The sequence below is a fragment of the Gavia stellata genome, chromosome 19 (assembly GCF_030936135.1).
Source record: "Gavia stellata isolate bGavSte3 chromosome 19, bGavSte3.hap2, whole genome shotgun sequence".
In the NCBI taxonomy this organism is placed as follows: Eukaryota; Metazoa; Chordata; class Aves; order Gaviiformes; family Gaviidae; genus Gavia; species Gavia stellata.
The window spans coordinates 12,913,453-12,928,680 of NC_082612.1; positions in this window are offsets into that span (position 1 = coordinate 12,913,453).

Here is a 15,228-nt window from a genome sequence, read left to right on the forward strand (position 1 = left end):
TGATCTTTCGATGTGTGCAAGAAATAGTCTTGTCAGGACATACTTTTACCAAAGCGTAAAGCATCAAGCTTTTGATCTCTAGATAAGAATATTGTGACTATTTTATTCTGCCAGAAAACTGTATTTACTAAAATCCCATATGAGTGCACTTTTATTTTTTCTTATTGCATATACTCTAAAGAATGGACGTTTATGTCTCTATCTTGTCTTGATATAATTGATCTATAAGCAGGAGAGCAAAAGACGCTTAAAAAAACAGTTCTATGCTAAATCACTAAAAAAAAATATAAATTGATACTCTCACTATAATTTTATAGCTACAAAAAGGACAGGATACTACCTAGTGTTTATAGGAATCTAGGGGAATCTATAAACTTATGGTTATATAGGGCATTTCTCCAGCTCCATCTGTCACTGCAGAACGTCTTGGAGTCCTGATTACCAGGCCACTTGAGGATTCTTCAAGTGCTACGGCATTAAAATCTATACTTCACACTCCTTGTTTGTTAGGGTAAGAAGTTACGTTAGCGAAAAAAGCTTTCTGATTTACACTGAGAGCTCTATTCATTTGCCTAAACATGGGAGCTTAGCACCATCTGAGGTATTTCCAGGTACCTAAGACTTCTGCACGGAACTGACCGAGACGATACAGGGTGTAAAAGTGACCAGTGTCCTTTTGGACTCAGATTTCACTAGAACCCTATGCGTGGGCAACTGAATAAAGCCATGGGTGGCAACCAGAGAAGTCTACCTCTACCCAAGTTTCTCCTATCTTCCTTTAAGCATGGCTTAACCAGACGCAGCCCTGGAAGTTCTTCAGAACATCAACATTAAGGGAATAAACATCCAACATAAAAAAAACCCCACCAAACTCTCACACTTTCACTGTCAGAATTAAAACACATGAATATGAAAAGTTGAATTACTAAAAATATCCAGCTGTATGTATCACTAAACAAGAGAAAAATGTGTTATATGTATGGACACACAGAATTTAAGACTGAGATCCACAGCATTCAGCCACTAGCCAAACATATATGTAAGTCTGGACTTCGACATATATGACAATGGAAGCACTTTTTGAGGGCAAAACGTGAATACAGTATTTCTTTACATAAATCAAATTATGGTTTTGTGCAGTCAGTAGTTCCTTGTAGGCTGTGTAGATAGAATTTAAATAGATAGATTTGAAACCTTTGTCCCAAAGATTTTCCACCAATGGAGCAAGTATAAGGTATGTTTAGGTCTGTGATTTCTTTGATTTGATTCTTGGAGTAAGGATTAGTTTGACTTTTATTTTCCTCGACATTGATTTTCATAGCCTTATATTTTTCTATACAAGTACCTCCAAAAATACCCAGGGAAATTGGGACATAGATGTGTGACTCAGTGCCATCACTTCTGTTTCATCAAAATATTAATACTAATGTAAATTAAAAAAAAGAAATCCTACTTAGTATAGGTTTAGATTTATTTTAAATGACTGAAAAGCAACAAGAGAGAAAGCCTGATTTCAATCCAGCAGGATTTTTTAAAAACTAGACAATTATACCCCCGATATGTACATGTTTTCTACTTCATTTTTAAAACATCATTAATTAAGTTGGTGAGTAGAACTAGGTCTAAATTCCAACATCTCTGCTTGTATAAAAAGATGTTAGTCAAGATGAAGCTTTACCTCCTTTGATACAGATGCAGAAGAGATGGCTGAAGCTCAGGTACAGTGAAACTGTGTGTGAATGCATGAAGACAGCAGCCAATGAATATGAGTGAGAGATGAAAAAGTTTGAAAGATGTGAACTAAAAAAATTTTTAAAAAGAGAACAGAGGGAGAGAGGAAAAGAAAACCGTAAATTAAGTAAATAAAAAATTCTAGATAGTGTTGCAGTTATAGACATTGCTGCTTGGACTAACAGTTCTTTAGTTTTCAGTGTTGGATGTTGCTGTCTTTTGAGGGCATTTGGGGTGTTTGAGGTTATTTCTGAGGCAAGATTATAGAACTGACACTTCATTGTAATTAGGGCCCTTTCACATCTCTAATGCAATCAGTCAGGGTTATCAAGAATTTCTTCTTCCTCTTTTAGTTGCAGATGAGCAGCTAAAAATTTATTACTACTATTATGTTAGGTACTTTTATTTAATTGCTATAAGGCATAGCTATTGTGTTTTGAAGAGATTTTGGAATTAAAAACAGCGATGAGGAAATAAAAACAATTAAGACTAAGGCATTAGAAATCAAAAAACATTTTCTTTGCTCTTTAAAAGCAGAAACAATATAAGTTGTCTCTAAATAATTCACATGTGGTACCGGGCCAGCTTCTCAGAAAGCAACATTTCCATTTTCATTTACAAGTTTCCCCAAATGTTTCATTAAAATTCAAAGGCTGTGCTGGAAAACAAACTAAAGTACTTTCAGGTACAGAGGACTGGGTTTGGTATTTTTTTAGTTTTAAACAGGTTACCTTCTTCCCTTATCTTCTTCAGCATCTGGCACTTATAAATGAAACAATTTTTTAAAACCGCTGAATTCCAAAATTCTGATCACTAAATAAAGGCTGGTGGGATGTGACACTGGTACATTCTATCCTCCCTCCCTTTCCTCTACTGTTCTGCCTCCTCTCCGGCTCAGTCTGTAGCACTTCATTGCAGAGCCAGATTTTTCTGGTGATGAAGAGATAATGGACCCTCTGAGAAATAAGACACCACGCAATAATGGTCTGCTCTACAGAAGTAGTCCATTTTAATTTCATGGTTGTAGCATTATCCCACATGATTTCTCACAAGACATTACAGCAGGATCACTATAATGCCACCACTGGTACGTACATAAAGCAAAGTTAACTTTAAAAGTGTTGTTCTTTCGAGTACTTTCTTTCTCTAGGCTGTATAAAGCATTAATTTATAATGATTGAACCTCCCATTTTCCTCCCTTTTTCTGGTACAAAAGCATATTTATCCTATGTATGTGTATGTTCAAAGCTAAAGTTGAGGGGGTTTGTTTCAGTGTAAGGAAGGGACCTGAGACCAAGTACTCAATATTCAGAGGCTAATATTCAATGGCAAAACACTTTGAAATAATAACATTGAAAAAAGAAGGATATTCATGCAAGAAAAAGAAAAAATAGAACATTTTTTAGTAGGGTTTTTTTCCTTAAAACACATTAAATATATTTTATTTCTTTAATTGTTTCAGAAACAACTGAAAGAACAACTCTGTGACTGTGAATAGTTGATACAACCTTTTTTCCAATGATGCAGGTAAAATTTTTATTCTCCTTAAAAAAAATCCTTGATTTTTTTATTTATCCTTATGTATATGTAACTATGATAATGGCATGTGCACAGAACTATATTTGCCTTAAAAATACACAGATGCCTACTGCTGTTGTAGGTCTATGAAACTATGTCATGAAATGATTTTAAAGACCATTTTTGACATTCCTAATATCCCGGTGGCTGTATTTTGTATTTCCAACAGAGCTCTAAAACGAAAGGCTCTTTCGACAGTGAGCGTGACCCCTTGCTGTGCATGAACATTTGTCTCTTTCTGTGTATTTTCCAGTAGTAGAAGAATTTTGAATGTGCTGGTGTATGAGCTCACTTAAGTTATTGAGCAGTATTATGAGTTATTAAAGTCTCAGAAAAAAAACACAACAAAACACCACCACAAATGCTTAATAGCTGTCTGTAAATAAATCAAAAATATCAACTACCCAAAGTTCAATCTGAACATGCGTGTATTTGACTTAGTGCTGTGTCTCTGGCAGTGGCCAGTAGCAGTTGTTTATCAAATACTAGAATGATGATCCCCTAAGATACAATCCCCCTTTCCAGGGATCTAAAGGCTGTAGACTTCCTTAATTTGAGTTGTAGTCATATATCCACTAACAGTTCTTGATAGACTTTCATCATTTTTTTCTAAATACTCTACTATCAAGGGTTTTTGAACTTCAAAGATATGAGCACCTGCATGACTGAGCTGTGTATTTGCTCTTCTTATCTCACAACATCACCAGCAATATTTTTAGCAATATCTGTTATGTGGAAAATATGGTAAACGCAAGTAAATATGTGGCATAATCTCAATGAGAGACATTGTATGAACAGAAGTAAAAGATATGCCAATAATTTCACATATACTGTGGCTAGTCACTGGCATCAAGGCAGGGAATTTCATAACTGAGGTATACAAATAAATGGTGTAAGGACATTATTCCTATTATAGATTCCTTGTGCAACCCTCTGGTTCAGCCTGGGTGACTCTTCCTAGTGACTGACACAGTGGAGAAAGGAAAAAAAACCCCATGAAGCCTACTGCTGTCAGCAACAAAGTGTTGTGACTTGAGTGGTAGAGTCTTGTAGCCAATTTTAAGGTCTAATTATTGGATTATAAGGTGGAAAGTTCATTGGCTTTGTTTGTGGGACTTTTTCATTTATTGTAATATGAACTTCTACATTTTTTTCAAGCATTGATTCCCCCTATTGCCCCATGCCTTGTCTTCCTCTTACTTTCAACACCCTCCACTGTTGGGCATTCACAGATCATAAAGGACAAGAGAGTGATTATTTTTACATATCTCCTGCTGTTTTGTGATCTAATACCTCCCAGAGGTTTAGCTGGCCTAAGAACTATTCGCATCCTCCATTCATTTAAATTTTCCAGGTCCGTTAAACATCAGAATTCTCAACAGATTAAAAAGACAAAGACTTTTAAAGCAGGCTTCAGTTATGACCACAGATCTCTGTCAGTGAAGGAAAAAAGTGGGATAATTCAGAAACCTGCCTCGAATGGTCAGTCCGTTTCTGGTTAATCTTTTGATGTGACAGTTGCATCAGAAGCAAAGGTCAAATCATGTTTCTGCTTGCTGATACTGGCGGATCATCTGTCAGGGGGCCAGACATGCCACCTCCCCAGACACATCCCGTGCTCTAACTCTAGGCATTTAAGAGGAAGAGCTCAGGAAATTTTTAAGTCCTCACTCAACTCAAGGAGAAGAAATTCAAAGTGCAAAATACACATTTTTAACCACATTATAATACTCATTTGAACATCTAAGCTTCTTCAGAACTTTCCTTTCATAACACTCTTAAATTTTACATTTTCTGGGATTTCAAGGGAGTTTACAGTAGTCTGCAACATGGAATCCCTACAACTTCAGCTAAGATGGTGGGGGTTTTGAGTGTCTTGGGCCATTTGCTTAAGTGACATTGAGACTATTGCTGTGTACCTGTTGAGGGGAATAAACAGATTTCCTGTTAACATCCAGTAAAAACAGTGCAGTGGGTAAACATAAGCAGCTAAAATCTAGTGAAAAATACCCCTGTGGTTCCACTAGGTCACCACTTCCAAAGTACTTTCGATGTTGACTTAGTATACTAAGATTAAAAAAAACCGTAGCAGAAGTGAGGAAAGATGATGAGTGTTGCTCACTGATCAAATCAACCTACATGCAAAGTGGTACAAGAGCCATTAAAAATCAAAAATAAATAAAAGCGGTCATCTCTACCCAGGACAGTGCTGGTGTGGTCATTCAAGTTTTCCATCCATGCTATTCTTAATCACACTTCTACATCTCCCTGTTCTGTATTTCATATGGATACCTGAGAGTTGTGGCCTCCATGCTGGGCTTCAGATGCCAGGAGATCAGATGCCTATCAGTACTGCAATACCTAAACCCTCACTTGGAAATTATTTTCAAGAGTGGGATACAAGACAAAGAATATTGAGGCATTACTCTTCTAGCAACATATCAACCCACATAAATTTGCTGTCTTCTAGGCCTTTTTAACTAGCTTAATCTCACTAACTTTGTTGTTGGTTTTAAGATTTTATGGAAGACTTCTGGTTACCACTGAGGTTGAGGTCTGCACGTTACTATTCAGTGTTTAACGGCTCCACTGTAGTCCTGCCAAGGTAAAAATAAGTAACTGCCTCTGCATCGAGGTGTGTCAAGTGATTACACTGTTTTACCATTTTCCTCCAGTATTTTTTGTTTTGGCTTCCATTTTAACCTTGATAATTTTGCAGAATTAGAAAAAACAAGCATGGTTAATTCAGAACAACTGCTCTAAAGCAGAGTTTTTCTGATGACACCTTTAAGCCTTTTTGCGTTGGGCTCCACCAAACAAAATGTGTTTATACGTACATCAAGTATTATTGTAGGCGATTCTGCTGGAGTTTAGTGCCTGTAGCCTTCTGTTCAAAAAACAGGAGCCATTTTCTTTAAAATTTCACAGCCAGAAACGATAGCGGTACTGTTTTTCCTGTTCCTACGCTTACATCCACTTTTGTTTTATTCATTTGCTAAAGCATTCCAGTGGGGTCAAAAGCCCCATATACAATGTTTTCTTCACTATAGCAGAACTCAAACCCACACCTCCAAGGAACAGCTATAATTGCTGCAAGGAAGCACTCTCTATTCCTCCTGTTGAGGCTGTCACACTTTGCATAAGAGAAATAATTAACTGGAGCATGAATGTCTAGGGAACTCTTTTGAGAGCAGGTCTTACATTCCCTTTCCCCCTCAGTGCAGGTTCTGTGTTTCTTCCAGTGATTAATGTAGAAAACATCCAGGCAGGACAGTCTGGTATCCAAAAATCCTTACCTTCTCCCCCTTCCTCTTGTCTGGAATGCTTTAACCAGACAGTCATGATCAAGTTATTTTGTTTTCTTTCTGGTCCAAACTATTAATTTTATGTGCCCAATGGAAAAGTTTTGACTGCTCATCATTTTGCTTAGTCTAAAATTAATTTGTGAGAATTTTCCTCCAGGTAGGGAGTATGAGTTTTAACTTTCCCCCAAAAAACTGAATGTTTGAGTCTAATCAATGTGTGGTCTTCAGACAGGCACAGTATCTAACACTTCATCCTGAGGTGCAAAGTTGTGCAAGCAGTGGAACTTGAAGACCTATAATGTCTGAAAACGAAGGACCTGCAGTGGGAGGGTGTCAGAATTAGACAGCAGCTGAAAAGCATTTTAAGTATTGGTGTTTGGTATTAACCACACAAGTAGCACCTAAGTATACTACAAATAATCATTCCCATACTAGAGAGCCAGGTAGGATTTGGTGTGCTCCCTTCTTTCTCAAAACAGCTGGTGGGACTTGTTTTCATGCTTTCCTTTTCATTATTGTTTTTACTGTGGTATTAAACTGAAGATTAAACTGAAAACATGAGCTTTTTGTTCTGTTTTGAAAACAGTGAAATCTGTAACCACAGTTGTAGTCGTTCATTTAGAAGGGAATCCTGTAGTCTGGAGGAAGATGCTCACAACATTATCTCCTACTCTCATGTGTTTCACCCTTGAAGCTGGCAGCTTTGGTGTTTCTGAAGGAAGCTGACACAGAAGAGTTTTAACAGAATCAAAACCAGTTGTGTAGGGCTGGGGCCATGCCCAGTCTTCCCATACAGAATATTATAAACATATGTTCAACCTTGATCATGCTGTCTCCTCTTTCATTCCTGCTCCTTAAGGCATAAGGAACATGAAATAAAACTTTGAATGGATGACAACCTTTGTTTATTGATGTTGCCCAAAGACTTGTAAATGTTAGTGGTAATAGATCATTGATGTGACATTTGCCATAGATTTTGTTCTTTCATTCATGAATGGACTCTGATTTTATCTGAGTTGCTTTCAGATTGGTAACAAAAACCTACCATGCATAATTATCAAGGTATGGATTATTCCCTGCTAGTCACATTATGTCCTTTGTTCTACAAAGGATAAAAGCATTTATTAAAAAAAGAATGTGATAAATAAGCCAGTTCTTGCCTGAAATTTTGGAAGTTTGCAATAAAAATCCATGCATAAGTGGAGATGTTCATGAGTACTTTGCAGCTAACAGACTATTTGTGAGTTAAGAATAATACAGCTCCAAGCTTCAAAGCAATCAAACCTCAGTCCAACACTCTAGGCACTACTGTAGTGCAAACATTGTGGTAGCAAGAAGGTATTTGCATCAGTGTCAGCCCAATTAATAAAGTTTTAGTAAATCTATGACTTGGGTCATTTCCTTAGCCAGAAACAGAGACAGTCTATTCCTCACCACACTTCTTGGGCATCTATAAGATGCACTCTTTTCGTAACTAACAAGCACTAGAAAATAGGTTAAAACAGAAGTCTTCCTGGAAGATCTCTTCACCTAATCATGGTATAAAACTTAAAGACAAGGCTTGCACCTGCACAGGGGCTCCAGATGGACTTACCAGCCCACATGCCCAGGATTTGGCTCACTCATACACGATCCCCTGCCCACTTCTTCACTATATCCTGGTTTTGATTGGCTTTTCACCCATGGAAAATCTGGGTGTGTAAGCTAGAAGAAAACTGCAGTGGGCTTTGGATAGATACTCAAACTGAAGAAGGGAATAGTAATCTGGTACAGACTGCAGTATACAACTGCAAGACAAATGCTTGCCTTCCCCCCCACCGCCCCAACAGTGCTAAGTGCCTTATATGTTCAGGACAGGAGGAACGAAAAGACTCCATTTTGCAAATGGCGACTAGAAAAAGTAACACTTTCAGCACAGGAATGTAGAGACAGCAATTAAATCCCGCTTTTGCAAATCATTATCTCAATGTTTAAATTCTGCAGGAATATAACAACATGTACCTGTCTGCTGACATGCCAATACAGCGTGTAACAGGTATTAGTGACTTTGTTTACTTGAAAGGTCTGTGGTTAGACATTTGCAAATGGAAAAGATTGAACAGTATGTTATTTTGTTCTGGAATATTTTCATACACAAAAAATATTCACCTGAGAAACAGCACACGCCAAACATCCAGAAGAATAAAACTCAGTACAGAGATAAACCATTGTATCAAAAAAGGTCTTAAAAACAGTTAAACCAAAACACTGTTCTGAACATGAGTGAACTAACTGTAGAATCTGTGCATCTAGTTCTTGTTCAAGCAAGATTTTGGATCACTTACCCACTCCTGAGTTTATTGAAACCAAAGTGTCAAATTTGCTTCCATAAAGTTAATCATGTACCGTATACCTTCTTGAACAAGACCTTGAAAACAAACCTCAGAAAATACAGACAAATCTTCCTGTATACAATGGATTTTTTTAAAGCCACCTTTTCACTGACATCCACTTTAAAATTAAAAGATAGAGGCGAATGAGGAAGCAAAGTCATTAAAGTGGTTAGATTCAAGTAAGTAATGTTTTAGGTTCTTAATTTTGTACAATCTACAGTTAGAAAAGCAGAATTTGCTTAAATCCAGATTGAATTGTGCTTATTTATATCGGGGGGAATGTAAACCAGGTGTAGTAAGTAGGAGTATATAGTTTCGCTAACACACAGCACATGCTGCATTGTGCTTCTTGTAAAGATTTTATTTAGTGTTTCATAAAGCAAGGACCCACAGAAAAATAACCAAAGAACTGACATACCAAGCTTCTTTCTCTCAAATACTTTTTTGGTTTGTTTTTAAAGCAATTACATAAAAATGCTCTAATTGCTACTTTAGGAAAAGTTCAGCTCCACAAAAGTGCAGACTGGACCAAAGATATTTTGAGAGATTTTAGAAAAATACGCAGTGGTGCCAAACTGTTGCACCTATGTAGCATTTGGGGTTTCATGGTTTTTACCTCTTGAAGACAAGGGGGGGGGAAATAGAAGTCTGCAACCTTGGCAGTTGTTTCACTTCAGATGATACATTCCATTTCATATAAATTTGTTATAGTAGTTAAGCAAAACAATGGTGCTTCTATTTTCAAGCCATGTTATTTTTTACCACGTACTAGAGCTGTCATGCAGGCAGCCTGTTTGCCTTCTCTGCGAGAAGGTTTTATATTCCGAAAGGCTTCCACCCCCTACTCCCTAATGGTGAAAATAAATCAATTTCATCTGCTGGTAGTTTCATTTCTTTCCCCCCCCCCCCCTTTTTTTTTCCTCATTTCCCTCTCCTTCCTTTGTGGGCCCCTTTCCACAATGCCATATGGCAGCTGAAGGAAGGGTAGAGCAATGATCTGCATTTTCAGCTCCTAACAAAAGGTGCAATAGTGTCAAAGAGGCTCATGAATGCATGAGGCATACACGTATAGAGAAGTGCCTCCAGTCCTGTCAGTAAGGACTAAAGAGAAGCCTGATAAACCTGACATCACTTTAGTGCACAGAAAGGCAGCAGTGCTGCTCTCGGTAGTTCATCTCGCTCCCATCCATCTCCCCCCACCCCCCTCTCCCCTCCCACCCCTTTGGTTCCATGCCAAAATCCCATTAGCTCTATTAATGACATGTGGTTCGAAGTAAAAGCATGTGGCAGAACAAGAAAGGCACAAGATCAACCATCCTATCTATTCGTTTTTGATACATGTATCACGAGATAGAAGTATTTCAGCAGGGGCCATGTCAGCTTGGCTACGTGAACAGCAAAGAGAAAAAATGCAGCAAGAGGCTGTAATCAGTTTCTCAGCTGTCCCAATTCATCTCCCTGAAGTCTTAACATATGAATAGATGAAACTTAATTTCAAAATGCTGACAAAGTTTTCAGCATTCGCGTTCGAAATGCAGCTTGGGCTTTGTCTGCCCCTTGCCCTCCCCAAGACTTTAAGCCGTTTAAATACACTCCCAATCGTCATTGTGTGGCAGAATGAATACGGCCCGTACTATTTCAACCACTTACTTAGGGCTCCCTTAGTTAAACAAAAAAGGCACAACTGCTTTCTTCTGTAAGTGTTCAGAGCTCCGAAGCTTAGAGACATGGCATTTCAACATGCAGAAGGCGTTGTCTCCTGGAGTATGTTTAACAGCTTCCTACAATAAGGTTTGCTGTATTTCTTAATTATTTAGACCTAGCATACTTGTAACTTGATTTGTCTGCATGATGTTTCTAAAAGCAGGCATTTTAAAAAGAAAAAAGTAATCTGTTTCGAAACTGGAATAAATCCTAACTTTGGCAAGCAAGCAAGGTGGTGTCTGTTATATCTATAAGGCAACACCTTATTTTATTACAAAGTTGTAGGAAAGTACAGGAGTATTGATTGACTATATAACAAACATCCTGGTTTGCTCCTTGTGCCTTAGGATACTTCAGCTTAGTCCACTGAAAGTCAAACAGTTAAATTTCAGAACTCAGCGAGATTTACCACAGTCTCAGTGTCATGTTAAATAATAATAAAAAAATTAATGATAAAATATATTAAAAAGCACCTGAATCAGCTCCAGAGGTATAAATTCAGTCTTTCAACATCTGCACTTGCTCTTCTGATTAGTCAGAAATAACTAAAAAAATAACTATCAACCTGTAGCCATCTCTAGGGCAAAAGTGTAAAGTTGAGAGTTTCTATTGGATTTAGCTGCACTTAAAGCCTAGCTGGATTGCTGGTCATGGCAACCACCCTTTAAACCCTTAACTGACTGCAGTCAGACTGCAGTCTGAGCAGAACTGCAACAAAATAAGTCAGCTATTCAACCCTTCCTTTTCTCTTTAAGAACATCTGTTTACATAACTGATGTCCAGTCAACAGGGTGTGGATATTTTATCAGCAACACAGCAGTTGGGGCTGCTTGGGGATCCCAAAATCAGTTGTCTTATTTTTTTCTTCCCCTTTAACATTTGTATTGCATACAAGTTTTAACTATCAGTCTTGCACAGTTTCCTTTCAAATTTTTTTAAAGATCAAGTTACAGCAAATCTAAGCATGATTTCAAACTCAAGATAAAGCAAACACCACCACCTACCCTTCCCCCAAACCAGAATCCTGGATACGAAGCTATTTAATGTTTTGATTGGAAGTGCCAATAATCCCTGCAATGTTAAAGATCCAAGTGGCTTTGGATTCTAGAATCATCAGTGCTCTTGTGGACATCAGCCATATACTGATTTCATCTTGTGTTCTGCCAAAATCTGAGTATCTCTCTGAAAACTAGCAACCTTTCCTTGTTCTTATAACCGGACTTCATTCAGGTGAAGACTAGTAATTTTCCTGGGACGTGAAGCTACTTGTTCTCAGTTATACCAGTTCAATGATGTATTAGGTGCACCATTAGATACATCACAGAAGAGAGAGAAGACGAGTAGAGCTTTCTGAGGAAGGATACCAAGACCGTGCAGTTCACTCATACTATTTCTATTCTGATATTATTGGACAGAGTGCTTACAGACAAAAATATATGAGCACTCTGGGATACGGGATTATGGGCACGTCTCCAGCCATAAGACAACCATGAGTTGATTACATGCTTTTTCCCATCAGTGTTTCTTTCTTCCTAACGTGATAGCCTTTGCTCACCTGGACTGTCATGAGGCAGTGCTTGGGGCTGTGCAGTCCTTAAACTGTCCTCAGGCCATAGCCCATGCCAGTGACCCCCCACCAGCTGTATCAGAAGCTAAGGTCCTGCCATGCTTGCAGCTGTAACTTGGTCAATACTATGTCTGGTATGCACAGACTGCGGCAGCACATCCATTTTAGCACAGGGTCTTGAAGCAATACTCCTAGCTTCACACATTTACGGCTTTGTGGGCACACCAGTCAGTGACTCACTGGCTGCTGACTAGAAATTTCTATACTCATCACAGTGAACTCACCTGTGGTTTGGGATTTAGCCCACACTTTCCTTCATTGCCTGCTTTGTTCTATATAAAGCCAATAAACTAGCACATTTTGGGAAATGTTTATGTCCATTGTTCAAGAGCACAGAGGATAACTTGTACTTCCCTTTCCTTTTACCAGACAACATAATTGAGGCCCATTATTTGGGAATACAGGAAAAAAATTTTCTAGTTTTAAAGATTATATGCAGAAAAAATAGTTTATATATTTTTTTTCTATAAGCACTAGTTAAAACTGGAAATGTTTTGATGGAGATGTAAACAATCTCTTGACCTACTATAAGCATGCATCTTAGCAACATCTCTTTTGGATTAGAGGTATTAACACCCAAAATGCCAAGGCTACTAGTGTTAACCCAAAAGCACTTTATTTTTCCGATGGAAATTACTTATTTCCTGTGCTGATCAAAACAGAAAAAAATCATACCAACATTTGCAATACAGAATAACGTTCCTTTCGATAACATGCGACTGTCTCCTTTGATCAGAGACAGGCAAAAGACTGTAAGGTCAAGAGAAAGCAGATTCAACATTTCCCTGATCATCTGGATAGTGATGAACCCAAGTGGTTCATCCAAGTGGCACCCAAGCAGGGCTCTTTTTTTTTTTAATTCTTCACAACGCCTTAAGTCTTCAGATTTGGTCCCAGAGGGTAAAATGCTTTCTGCCAAGCTGTAGCAGAGAAGCATGAACTATCTAACTTCTTCCTCATTGGATGGATTGGCTGAGCTAGACTGAGGCTTGAGCGTGAAGTGACTTAAAAGAGAGGTTCATTGCCTGCTCTAATAGCCACCTGATGGGAACTATCGGCAAAAGAGTAAGATGGGGCAAATCACAGGAGGTTTAAGTTTTGGATTAGAAGAACTTTCTTTCAATATATTTTCCCTCCTCTTAGTCATAATTTCATCTACCATGCTTGAAATTGCAAGTATGACACCTCAGGTATATCTGGCTGTAGCAATTTTTTCCTAGCTAGTAACAGATTCGTTTCTGCTAAAATTCTATCACCCCCAGCTATTTCTCTCAAGGATTGTAGCAATTCTTCTGAAAATAGATCAGCAGCTTTGGTATAATCTTACTCCCTATAACTGGAACAAGGTCCGCTTCTAGTAAATCCTGCAACTAGATGTGACAAGAATGGAAAACTCCTTTTCATTTCCTCCCTGCCACCCAGACAGGTAGTAATGAAAGACATTTTGAAGTTTTCTGACTCCAGACACGGTGTTAATTGCCAGCCCTCAGTGAAAGAATGCAGCTAATGTTATAAACATTTTTCCCCTACAGCTTTGACATTAAGCAGGGACAGCACAGGAGGGGTCATTTCTCACATGTGAGCTTGACAAATAAAGGAAGTTAGTGTGGAATAAACATGTAGATTCTAACAGATTAATTAAAAGGGCATTTTCATTATCTTTGATGTTTATGAAACAGACCTTGTGTTTAGATAAATTAAAACTAAGCTATATACGATAAGTTATATGGATAGGCTTGAAATATTATGAATATAGAATTGAAATAAAAATTTATGTGGGCTCCATAATTTTGTCTGAAAGCCCTTAATGCTGCATTCCTTTTATATTTAGGTGGATTCAGTCTTGCTCAATACACATGTGGTTATGCATAAGATGAAAACTAAATTCTGTTTGTGAAATGTTTTGCAACATTTTTCAAGTTATTTGAATTTGGCTGTGGGCATATGTCGGGGCTTTTTTTACATCTTTGGACTGCAAAGAAGCATTTGTTGTGAGCATCTGACATGCAAATGTTAAATATTTCACCTTGCTTTGTTAAATGTGACTGTTCATATAGGTTACATTGAGTTTTGTTTTCCTTTGATTACAGGAGTAAGAATTAGAATAAGAGGAGGAAGTAGTAATTTGGGCTCTGAATCTGTGTTGTCAGGCAGCAGCTCTAGAGCAGTAATATATCTTAAGGAACATGAAGCATCTCATTTTTGAGCTATGAGGAAATTTCTGTTAGGTAACATTTATAGATACAAACTATTAAGCTATATTACGTGCAGAATTTCATTTTCTCTGATCACATTCACACAAAGCAACTGCCTATGGACCCATTGTCCCAGCTATAATGAGTATTTTCAGATCCTTGCCCAGATCAATTTTTTTTTCTGCCCACAGCTGATTAAGAGCTGTTGGAAACAATATTGTATTTCATGTTACATCGTAGTGGGAACATTTTAGCTGATGAGCCTAAAATTCACCATCTCTGAAAAAATGAGTGCCAGCAAAACAGTCTCTGGACATTCAAATGTTCACAGAACTGATGCAAGTGGTGGAAAAAAATCAGAAGCAAGTCAACACCAAATTATTTTTTAAATACGTATGAAATTTTTTATACTAAAATAGATTGTCTTCAGTAGGGACTAGTTTATAAATCTGACAAATTTGCAAAGTTCAATCTATACAGACCAAAGTAAGGTAACTTACTGGGAACTCTAGAAATATATCAGAAGCTGCAACAGTGGCTATGTTGAATAGAAGTTGTTAGAATACTTCAGAGATGTAAGTGCAGGGCAAAGTGAGTGCTTTTAGTTTAAGGAGGAAGGTGGACTGTCCCTAGATAAAAGGGTCAGCTGAAGGATTCAGTTAATGGATGTGCCAGTCTCATCCACCAGATCCATCAGACTACAACCAAGGACTTCT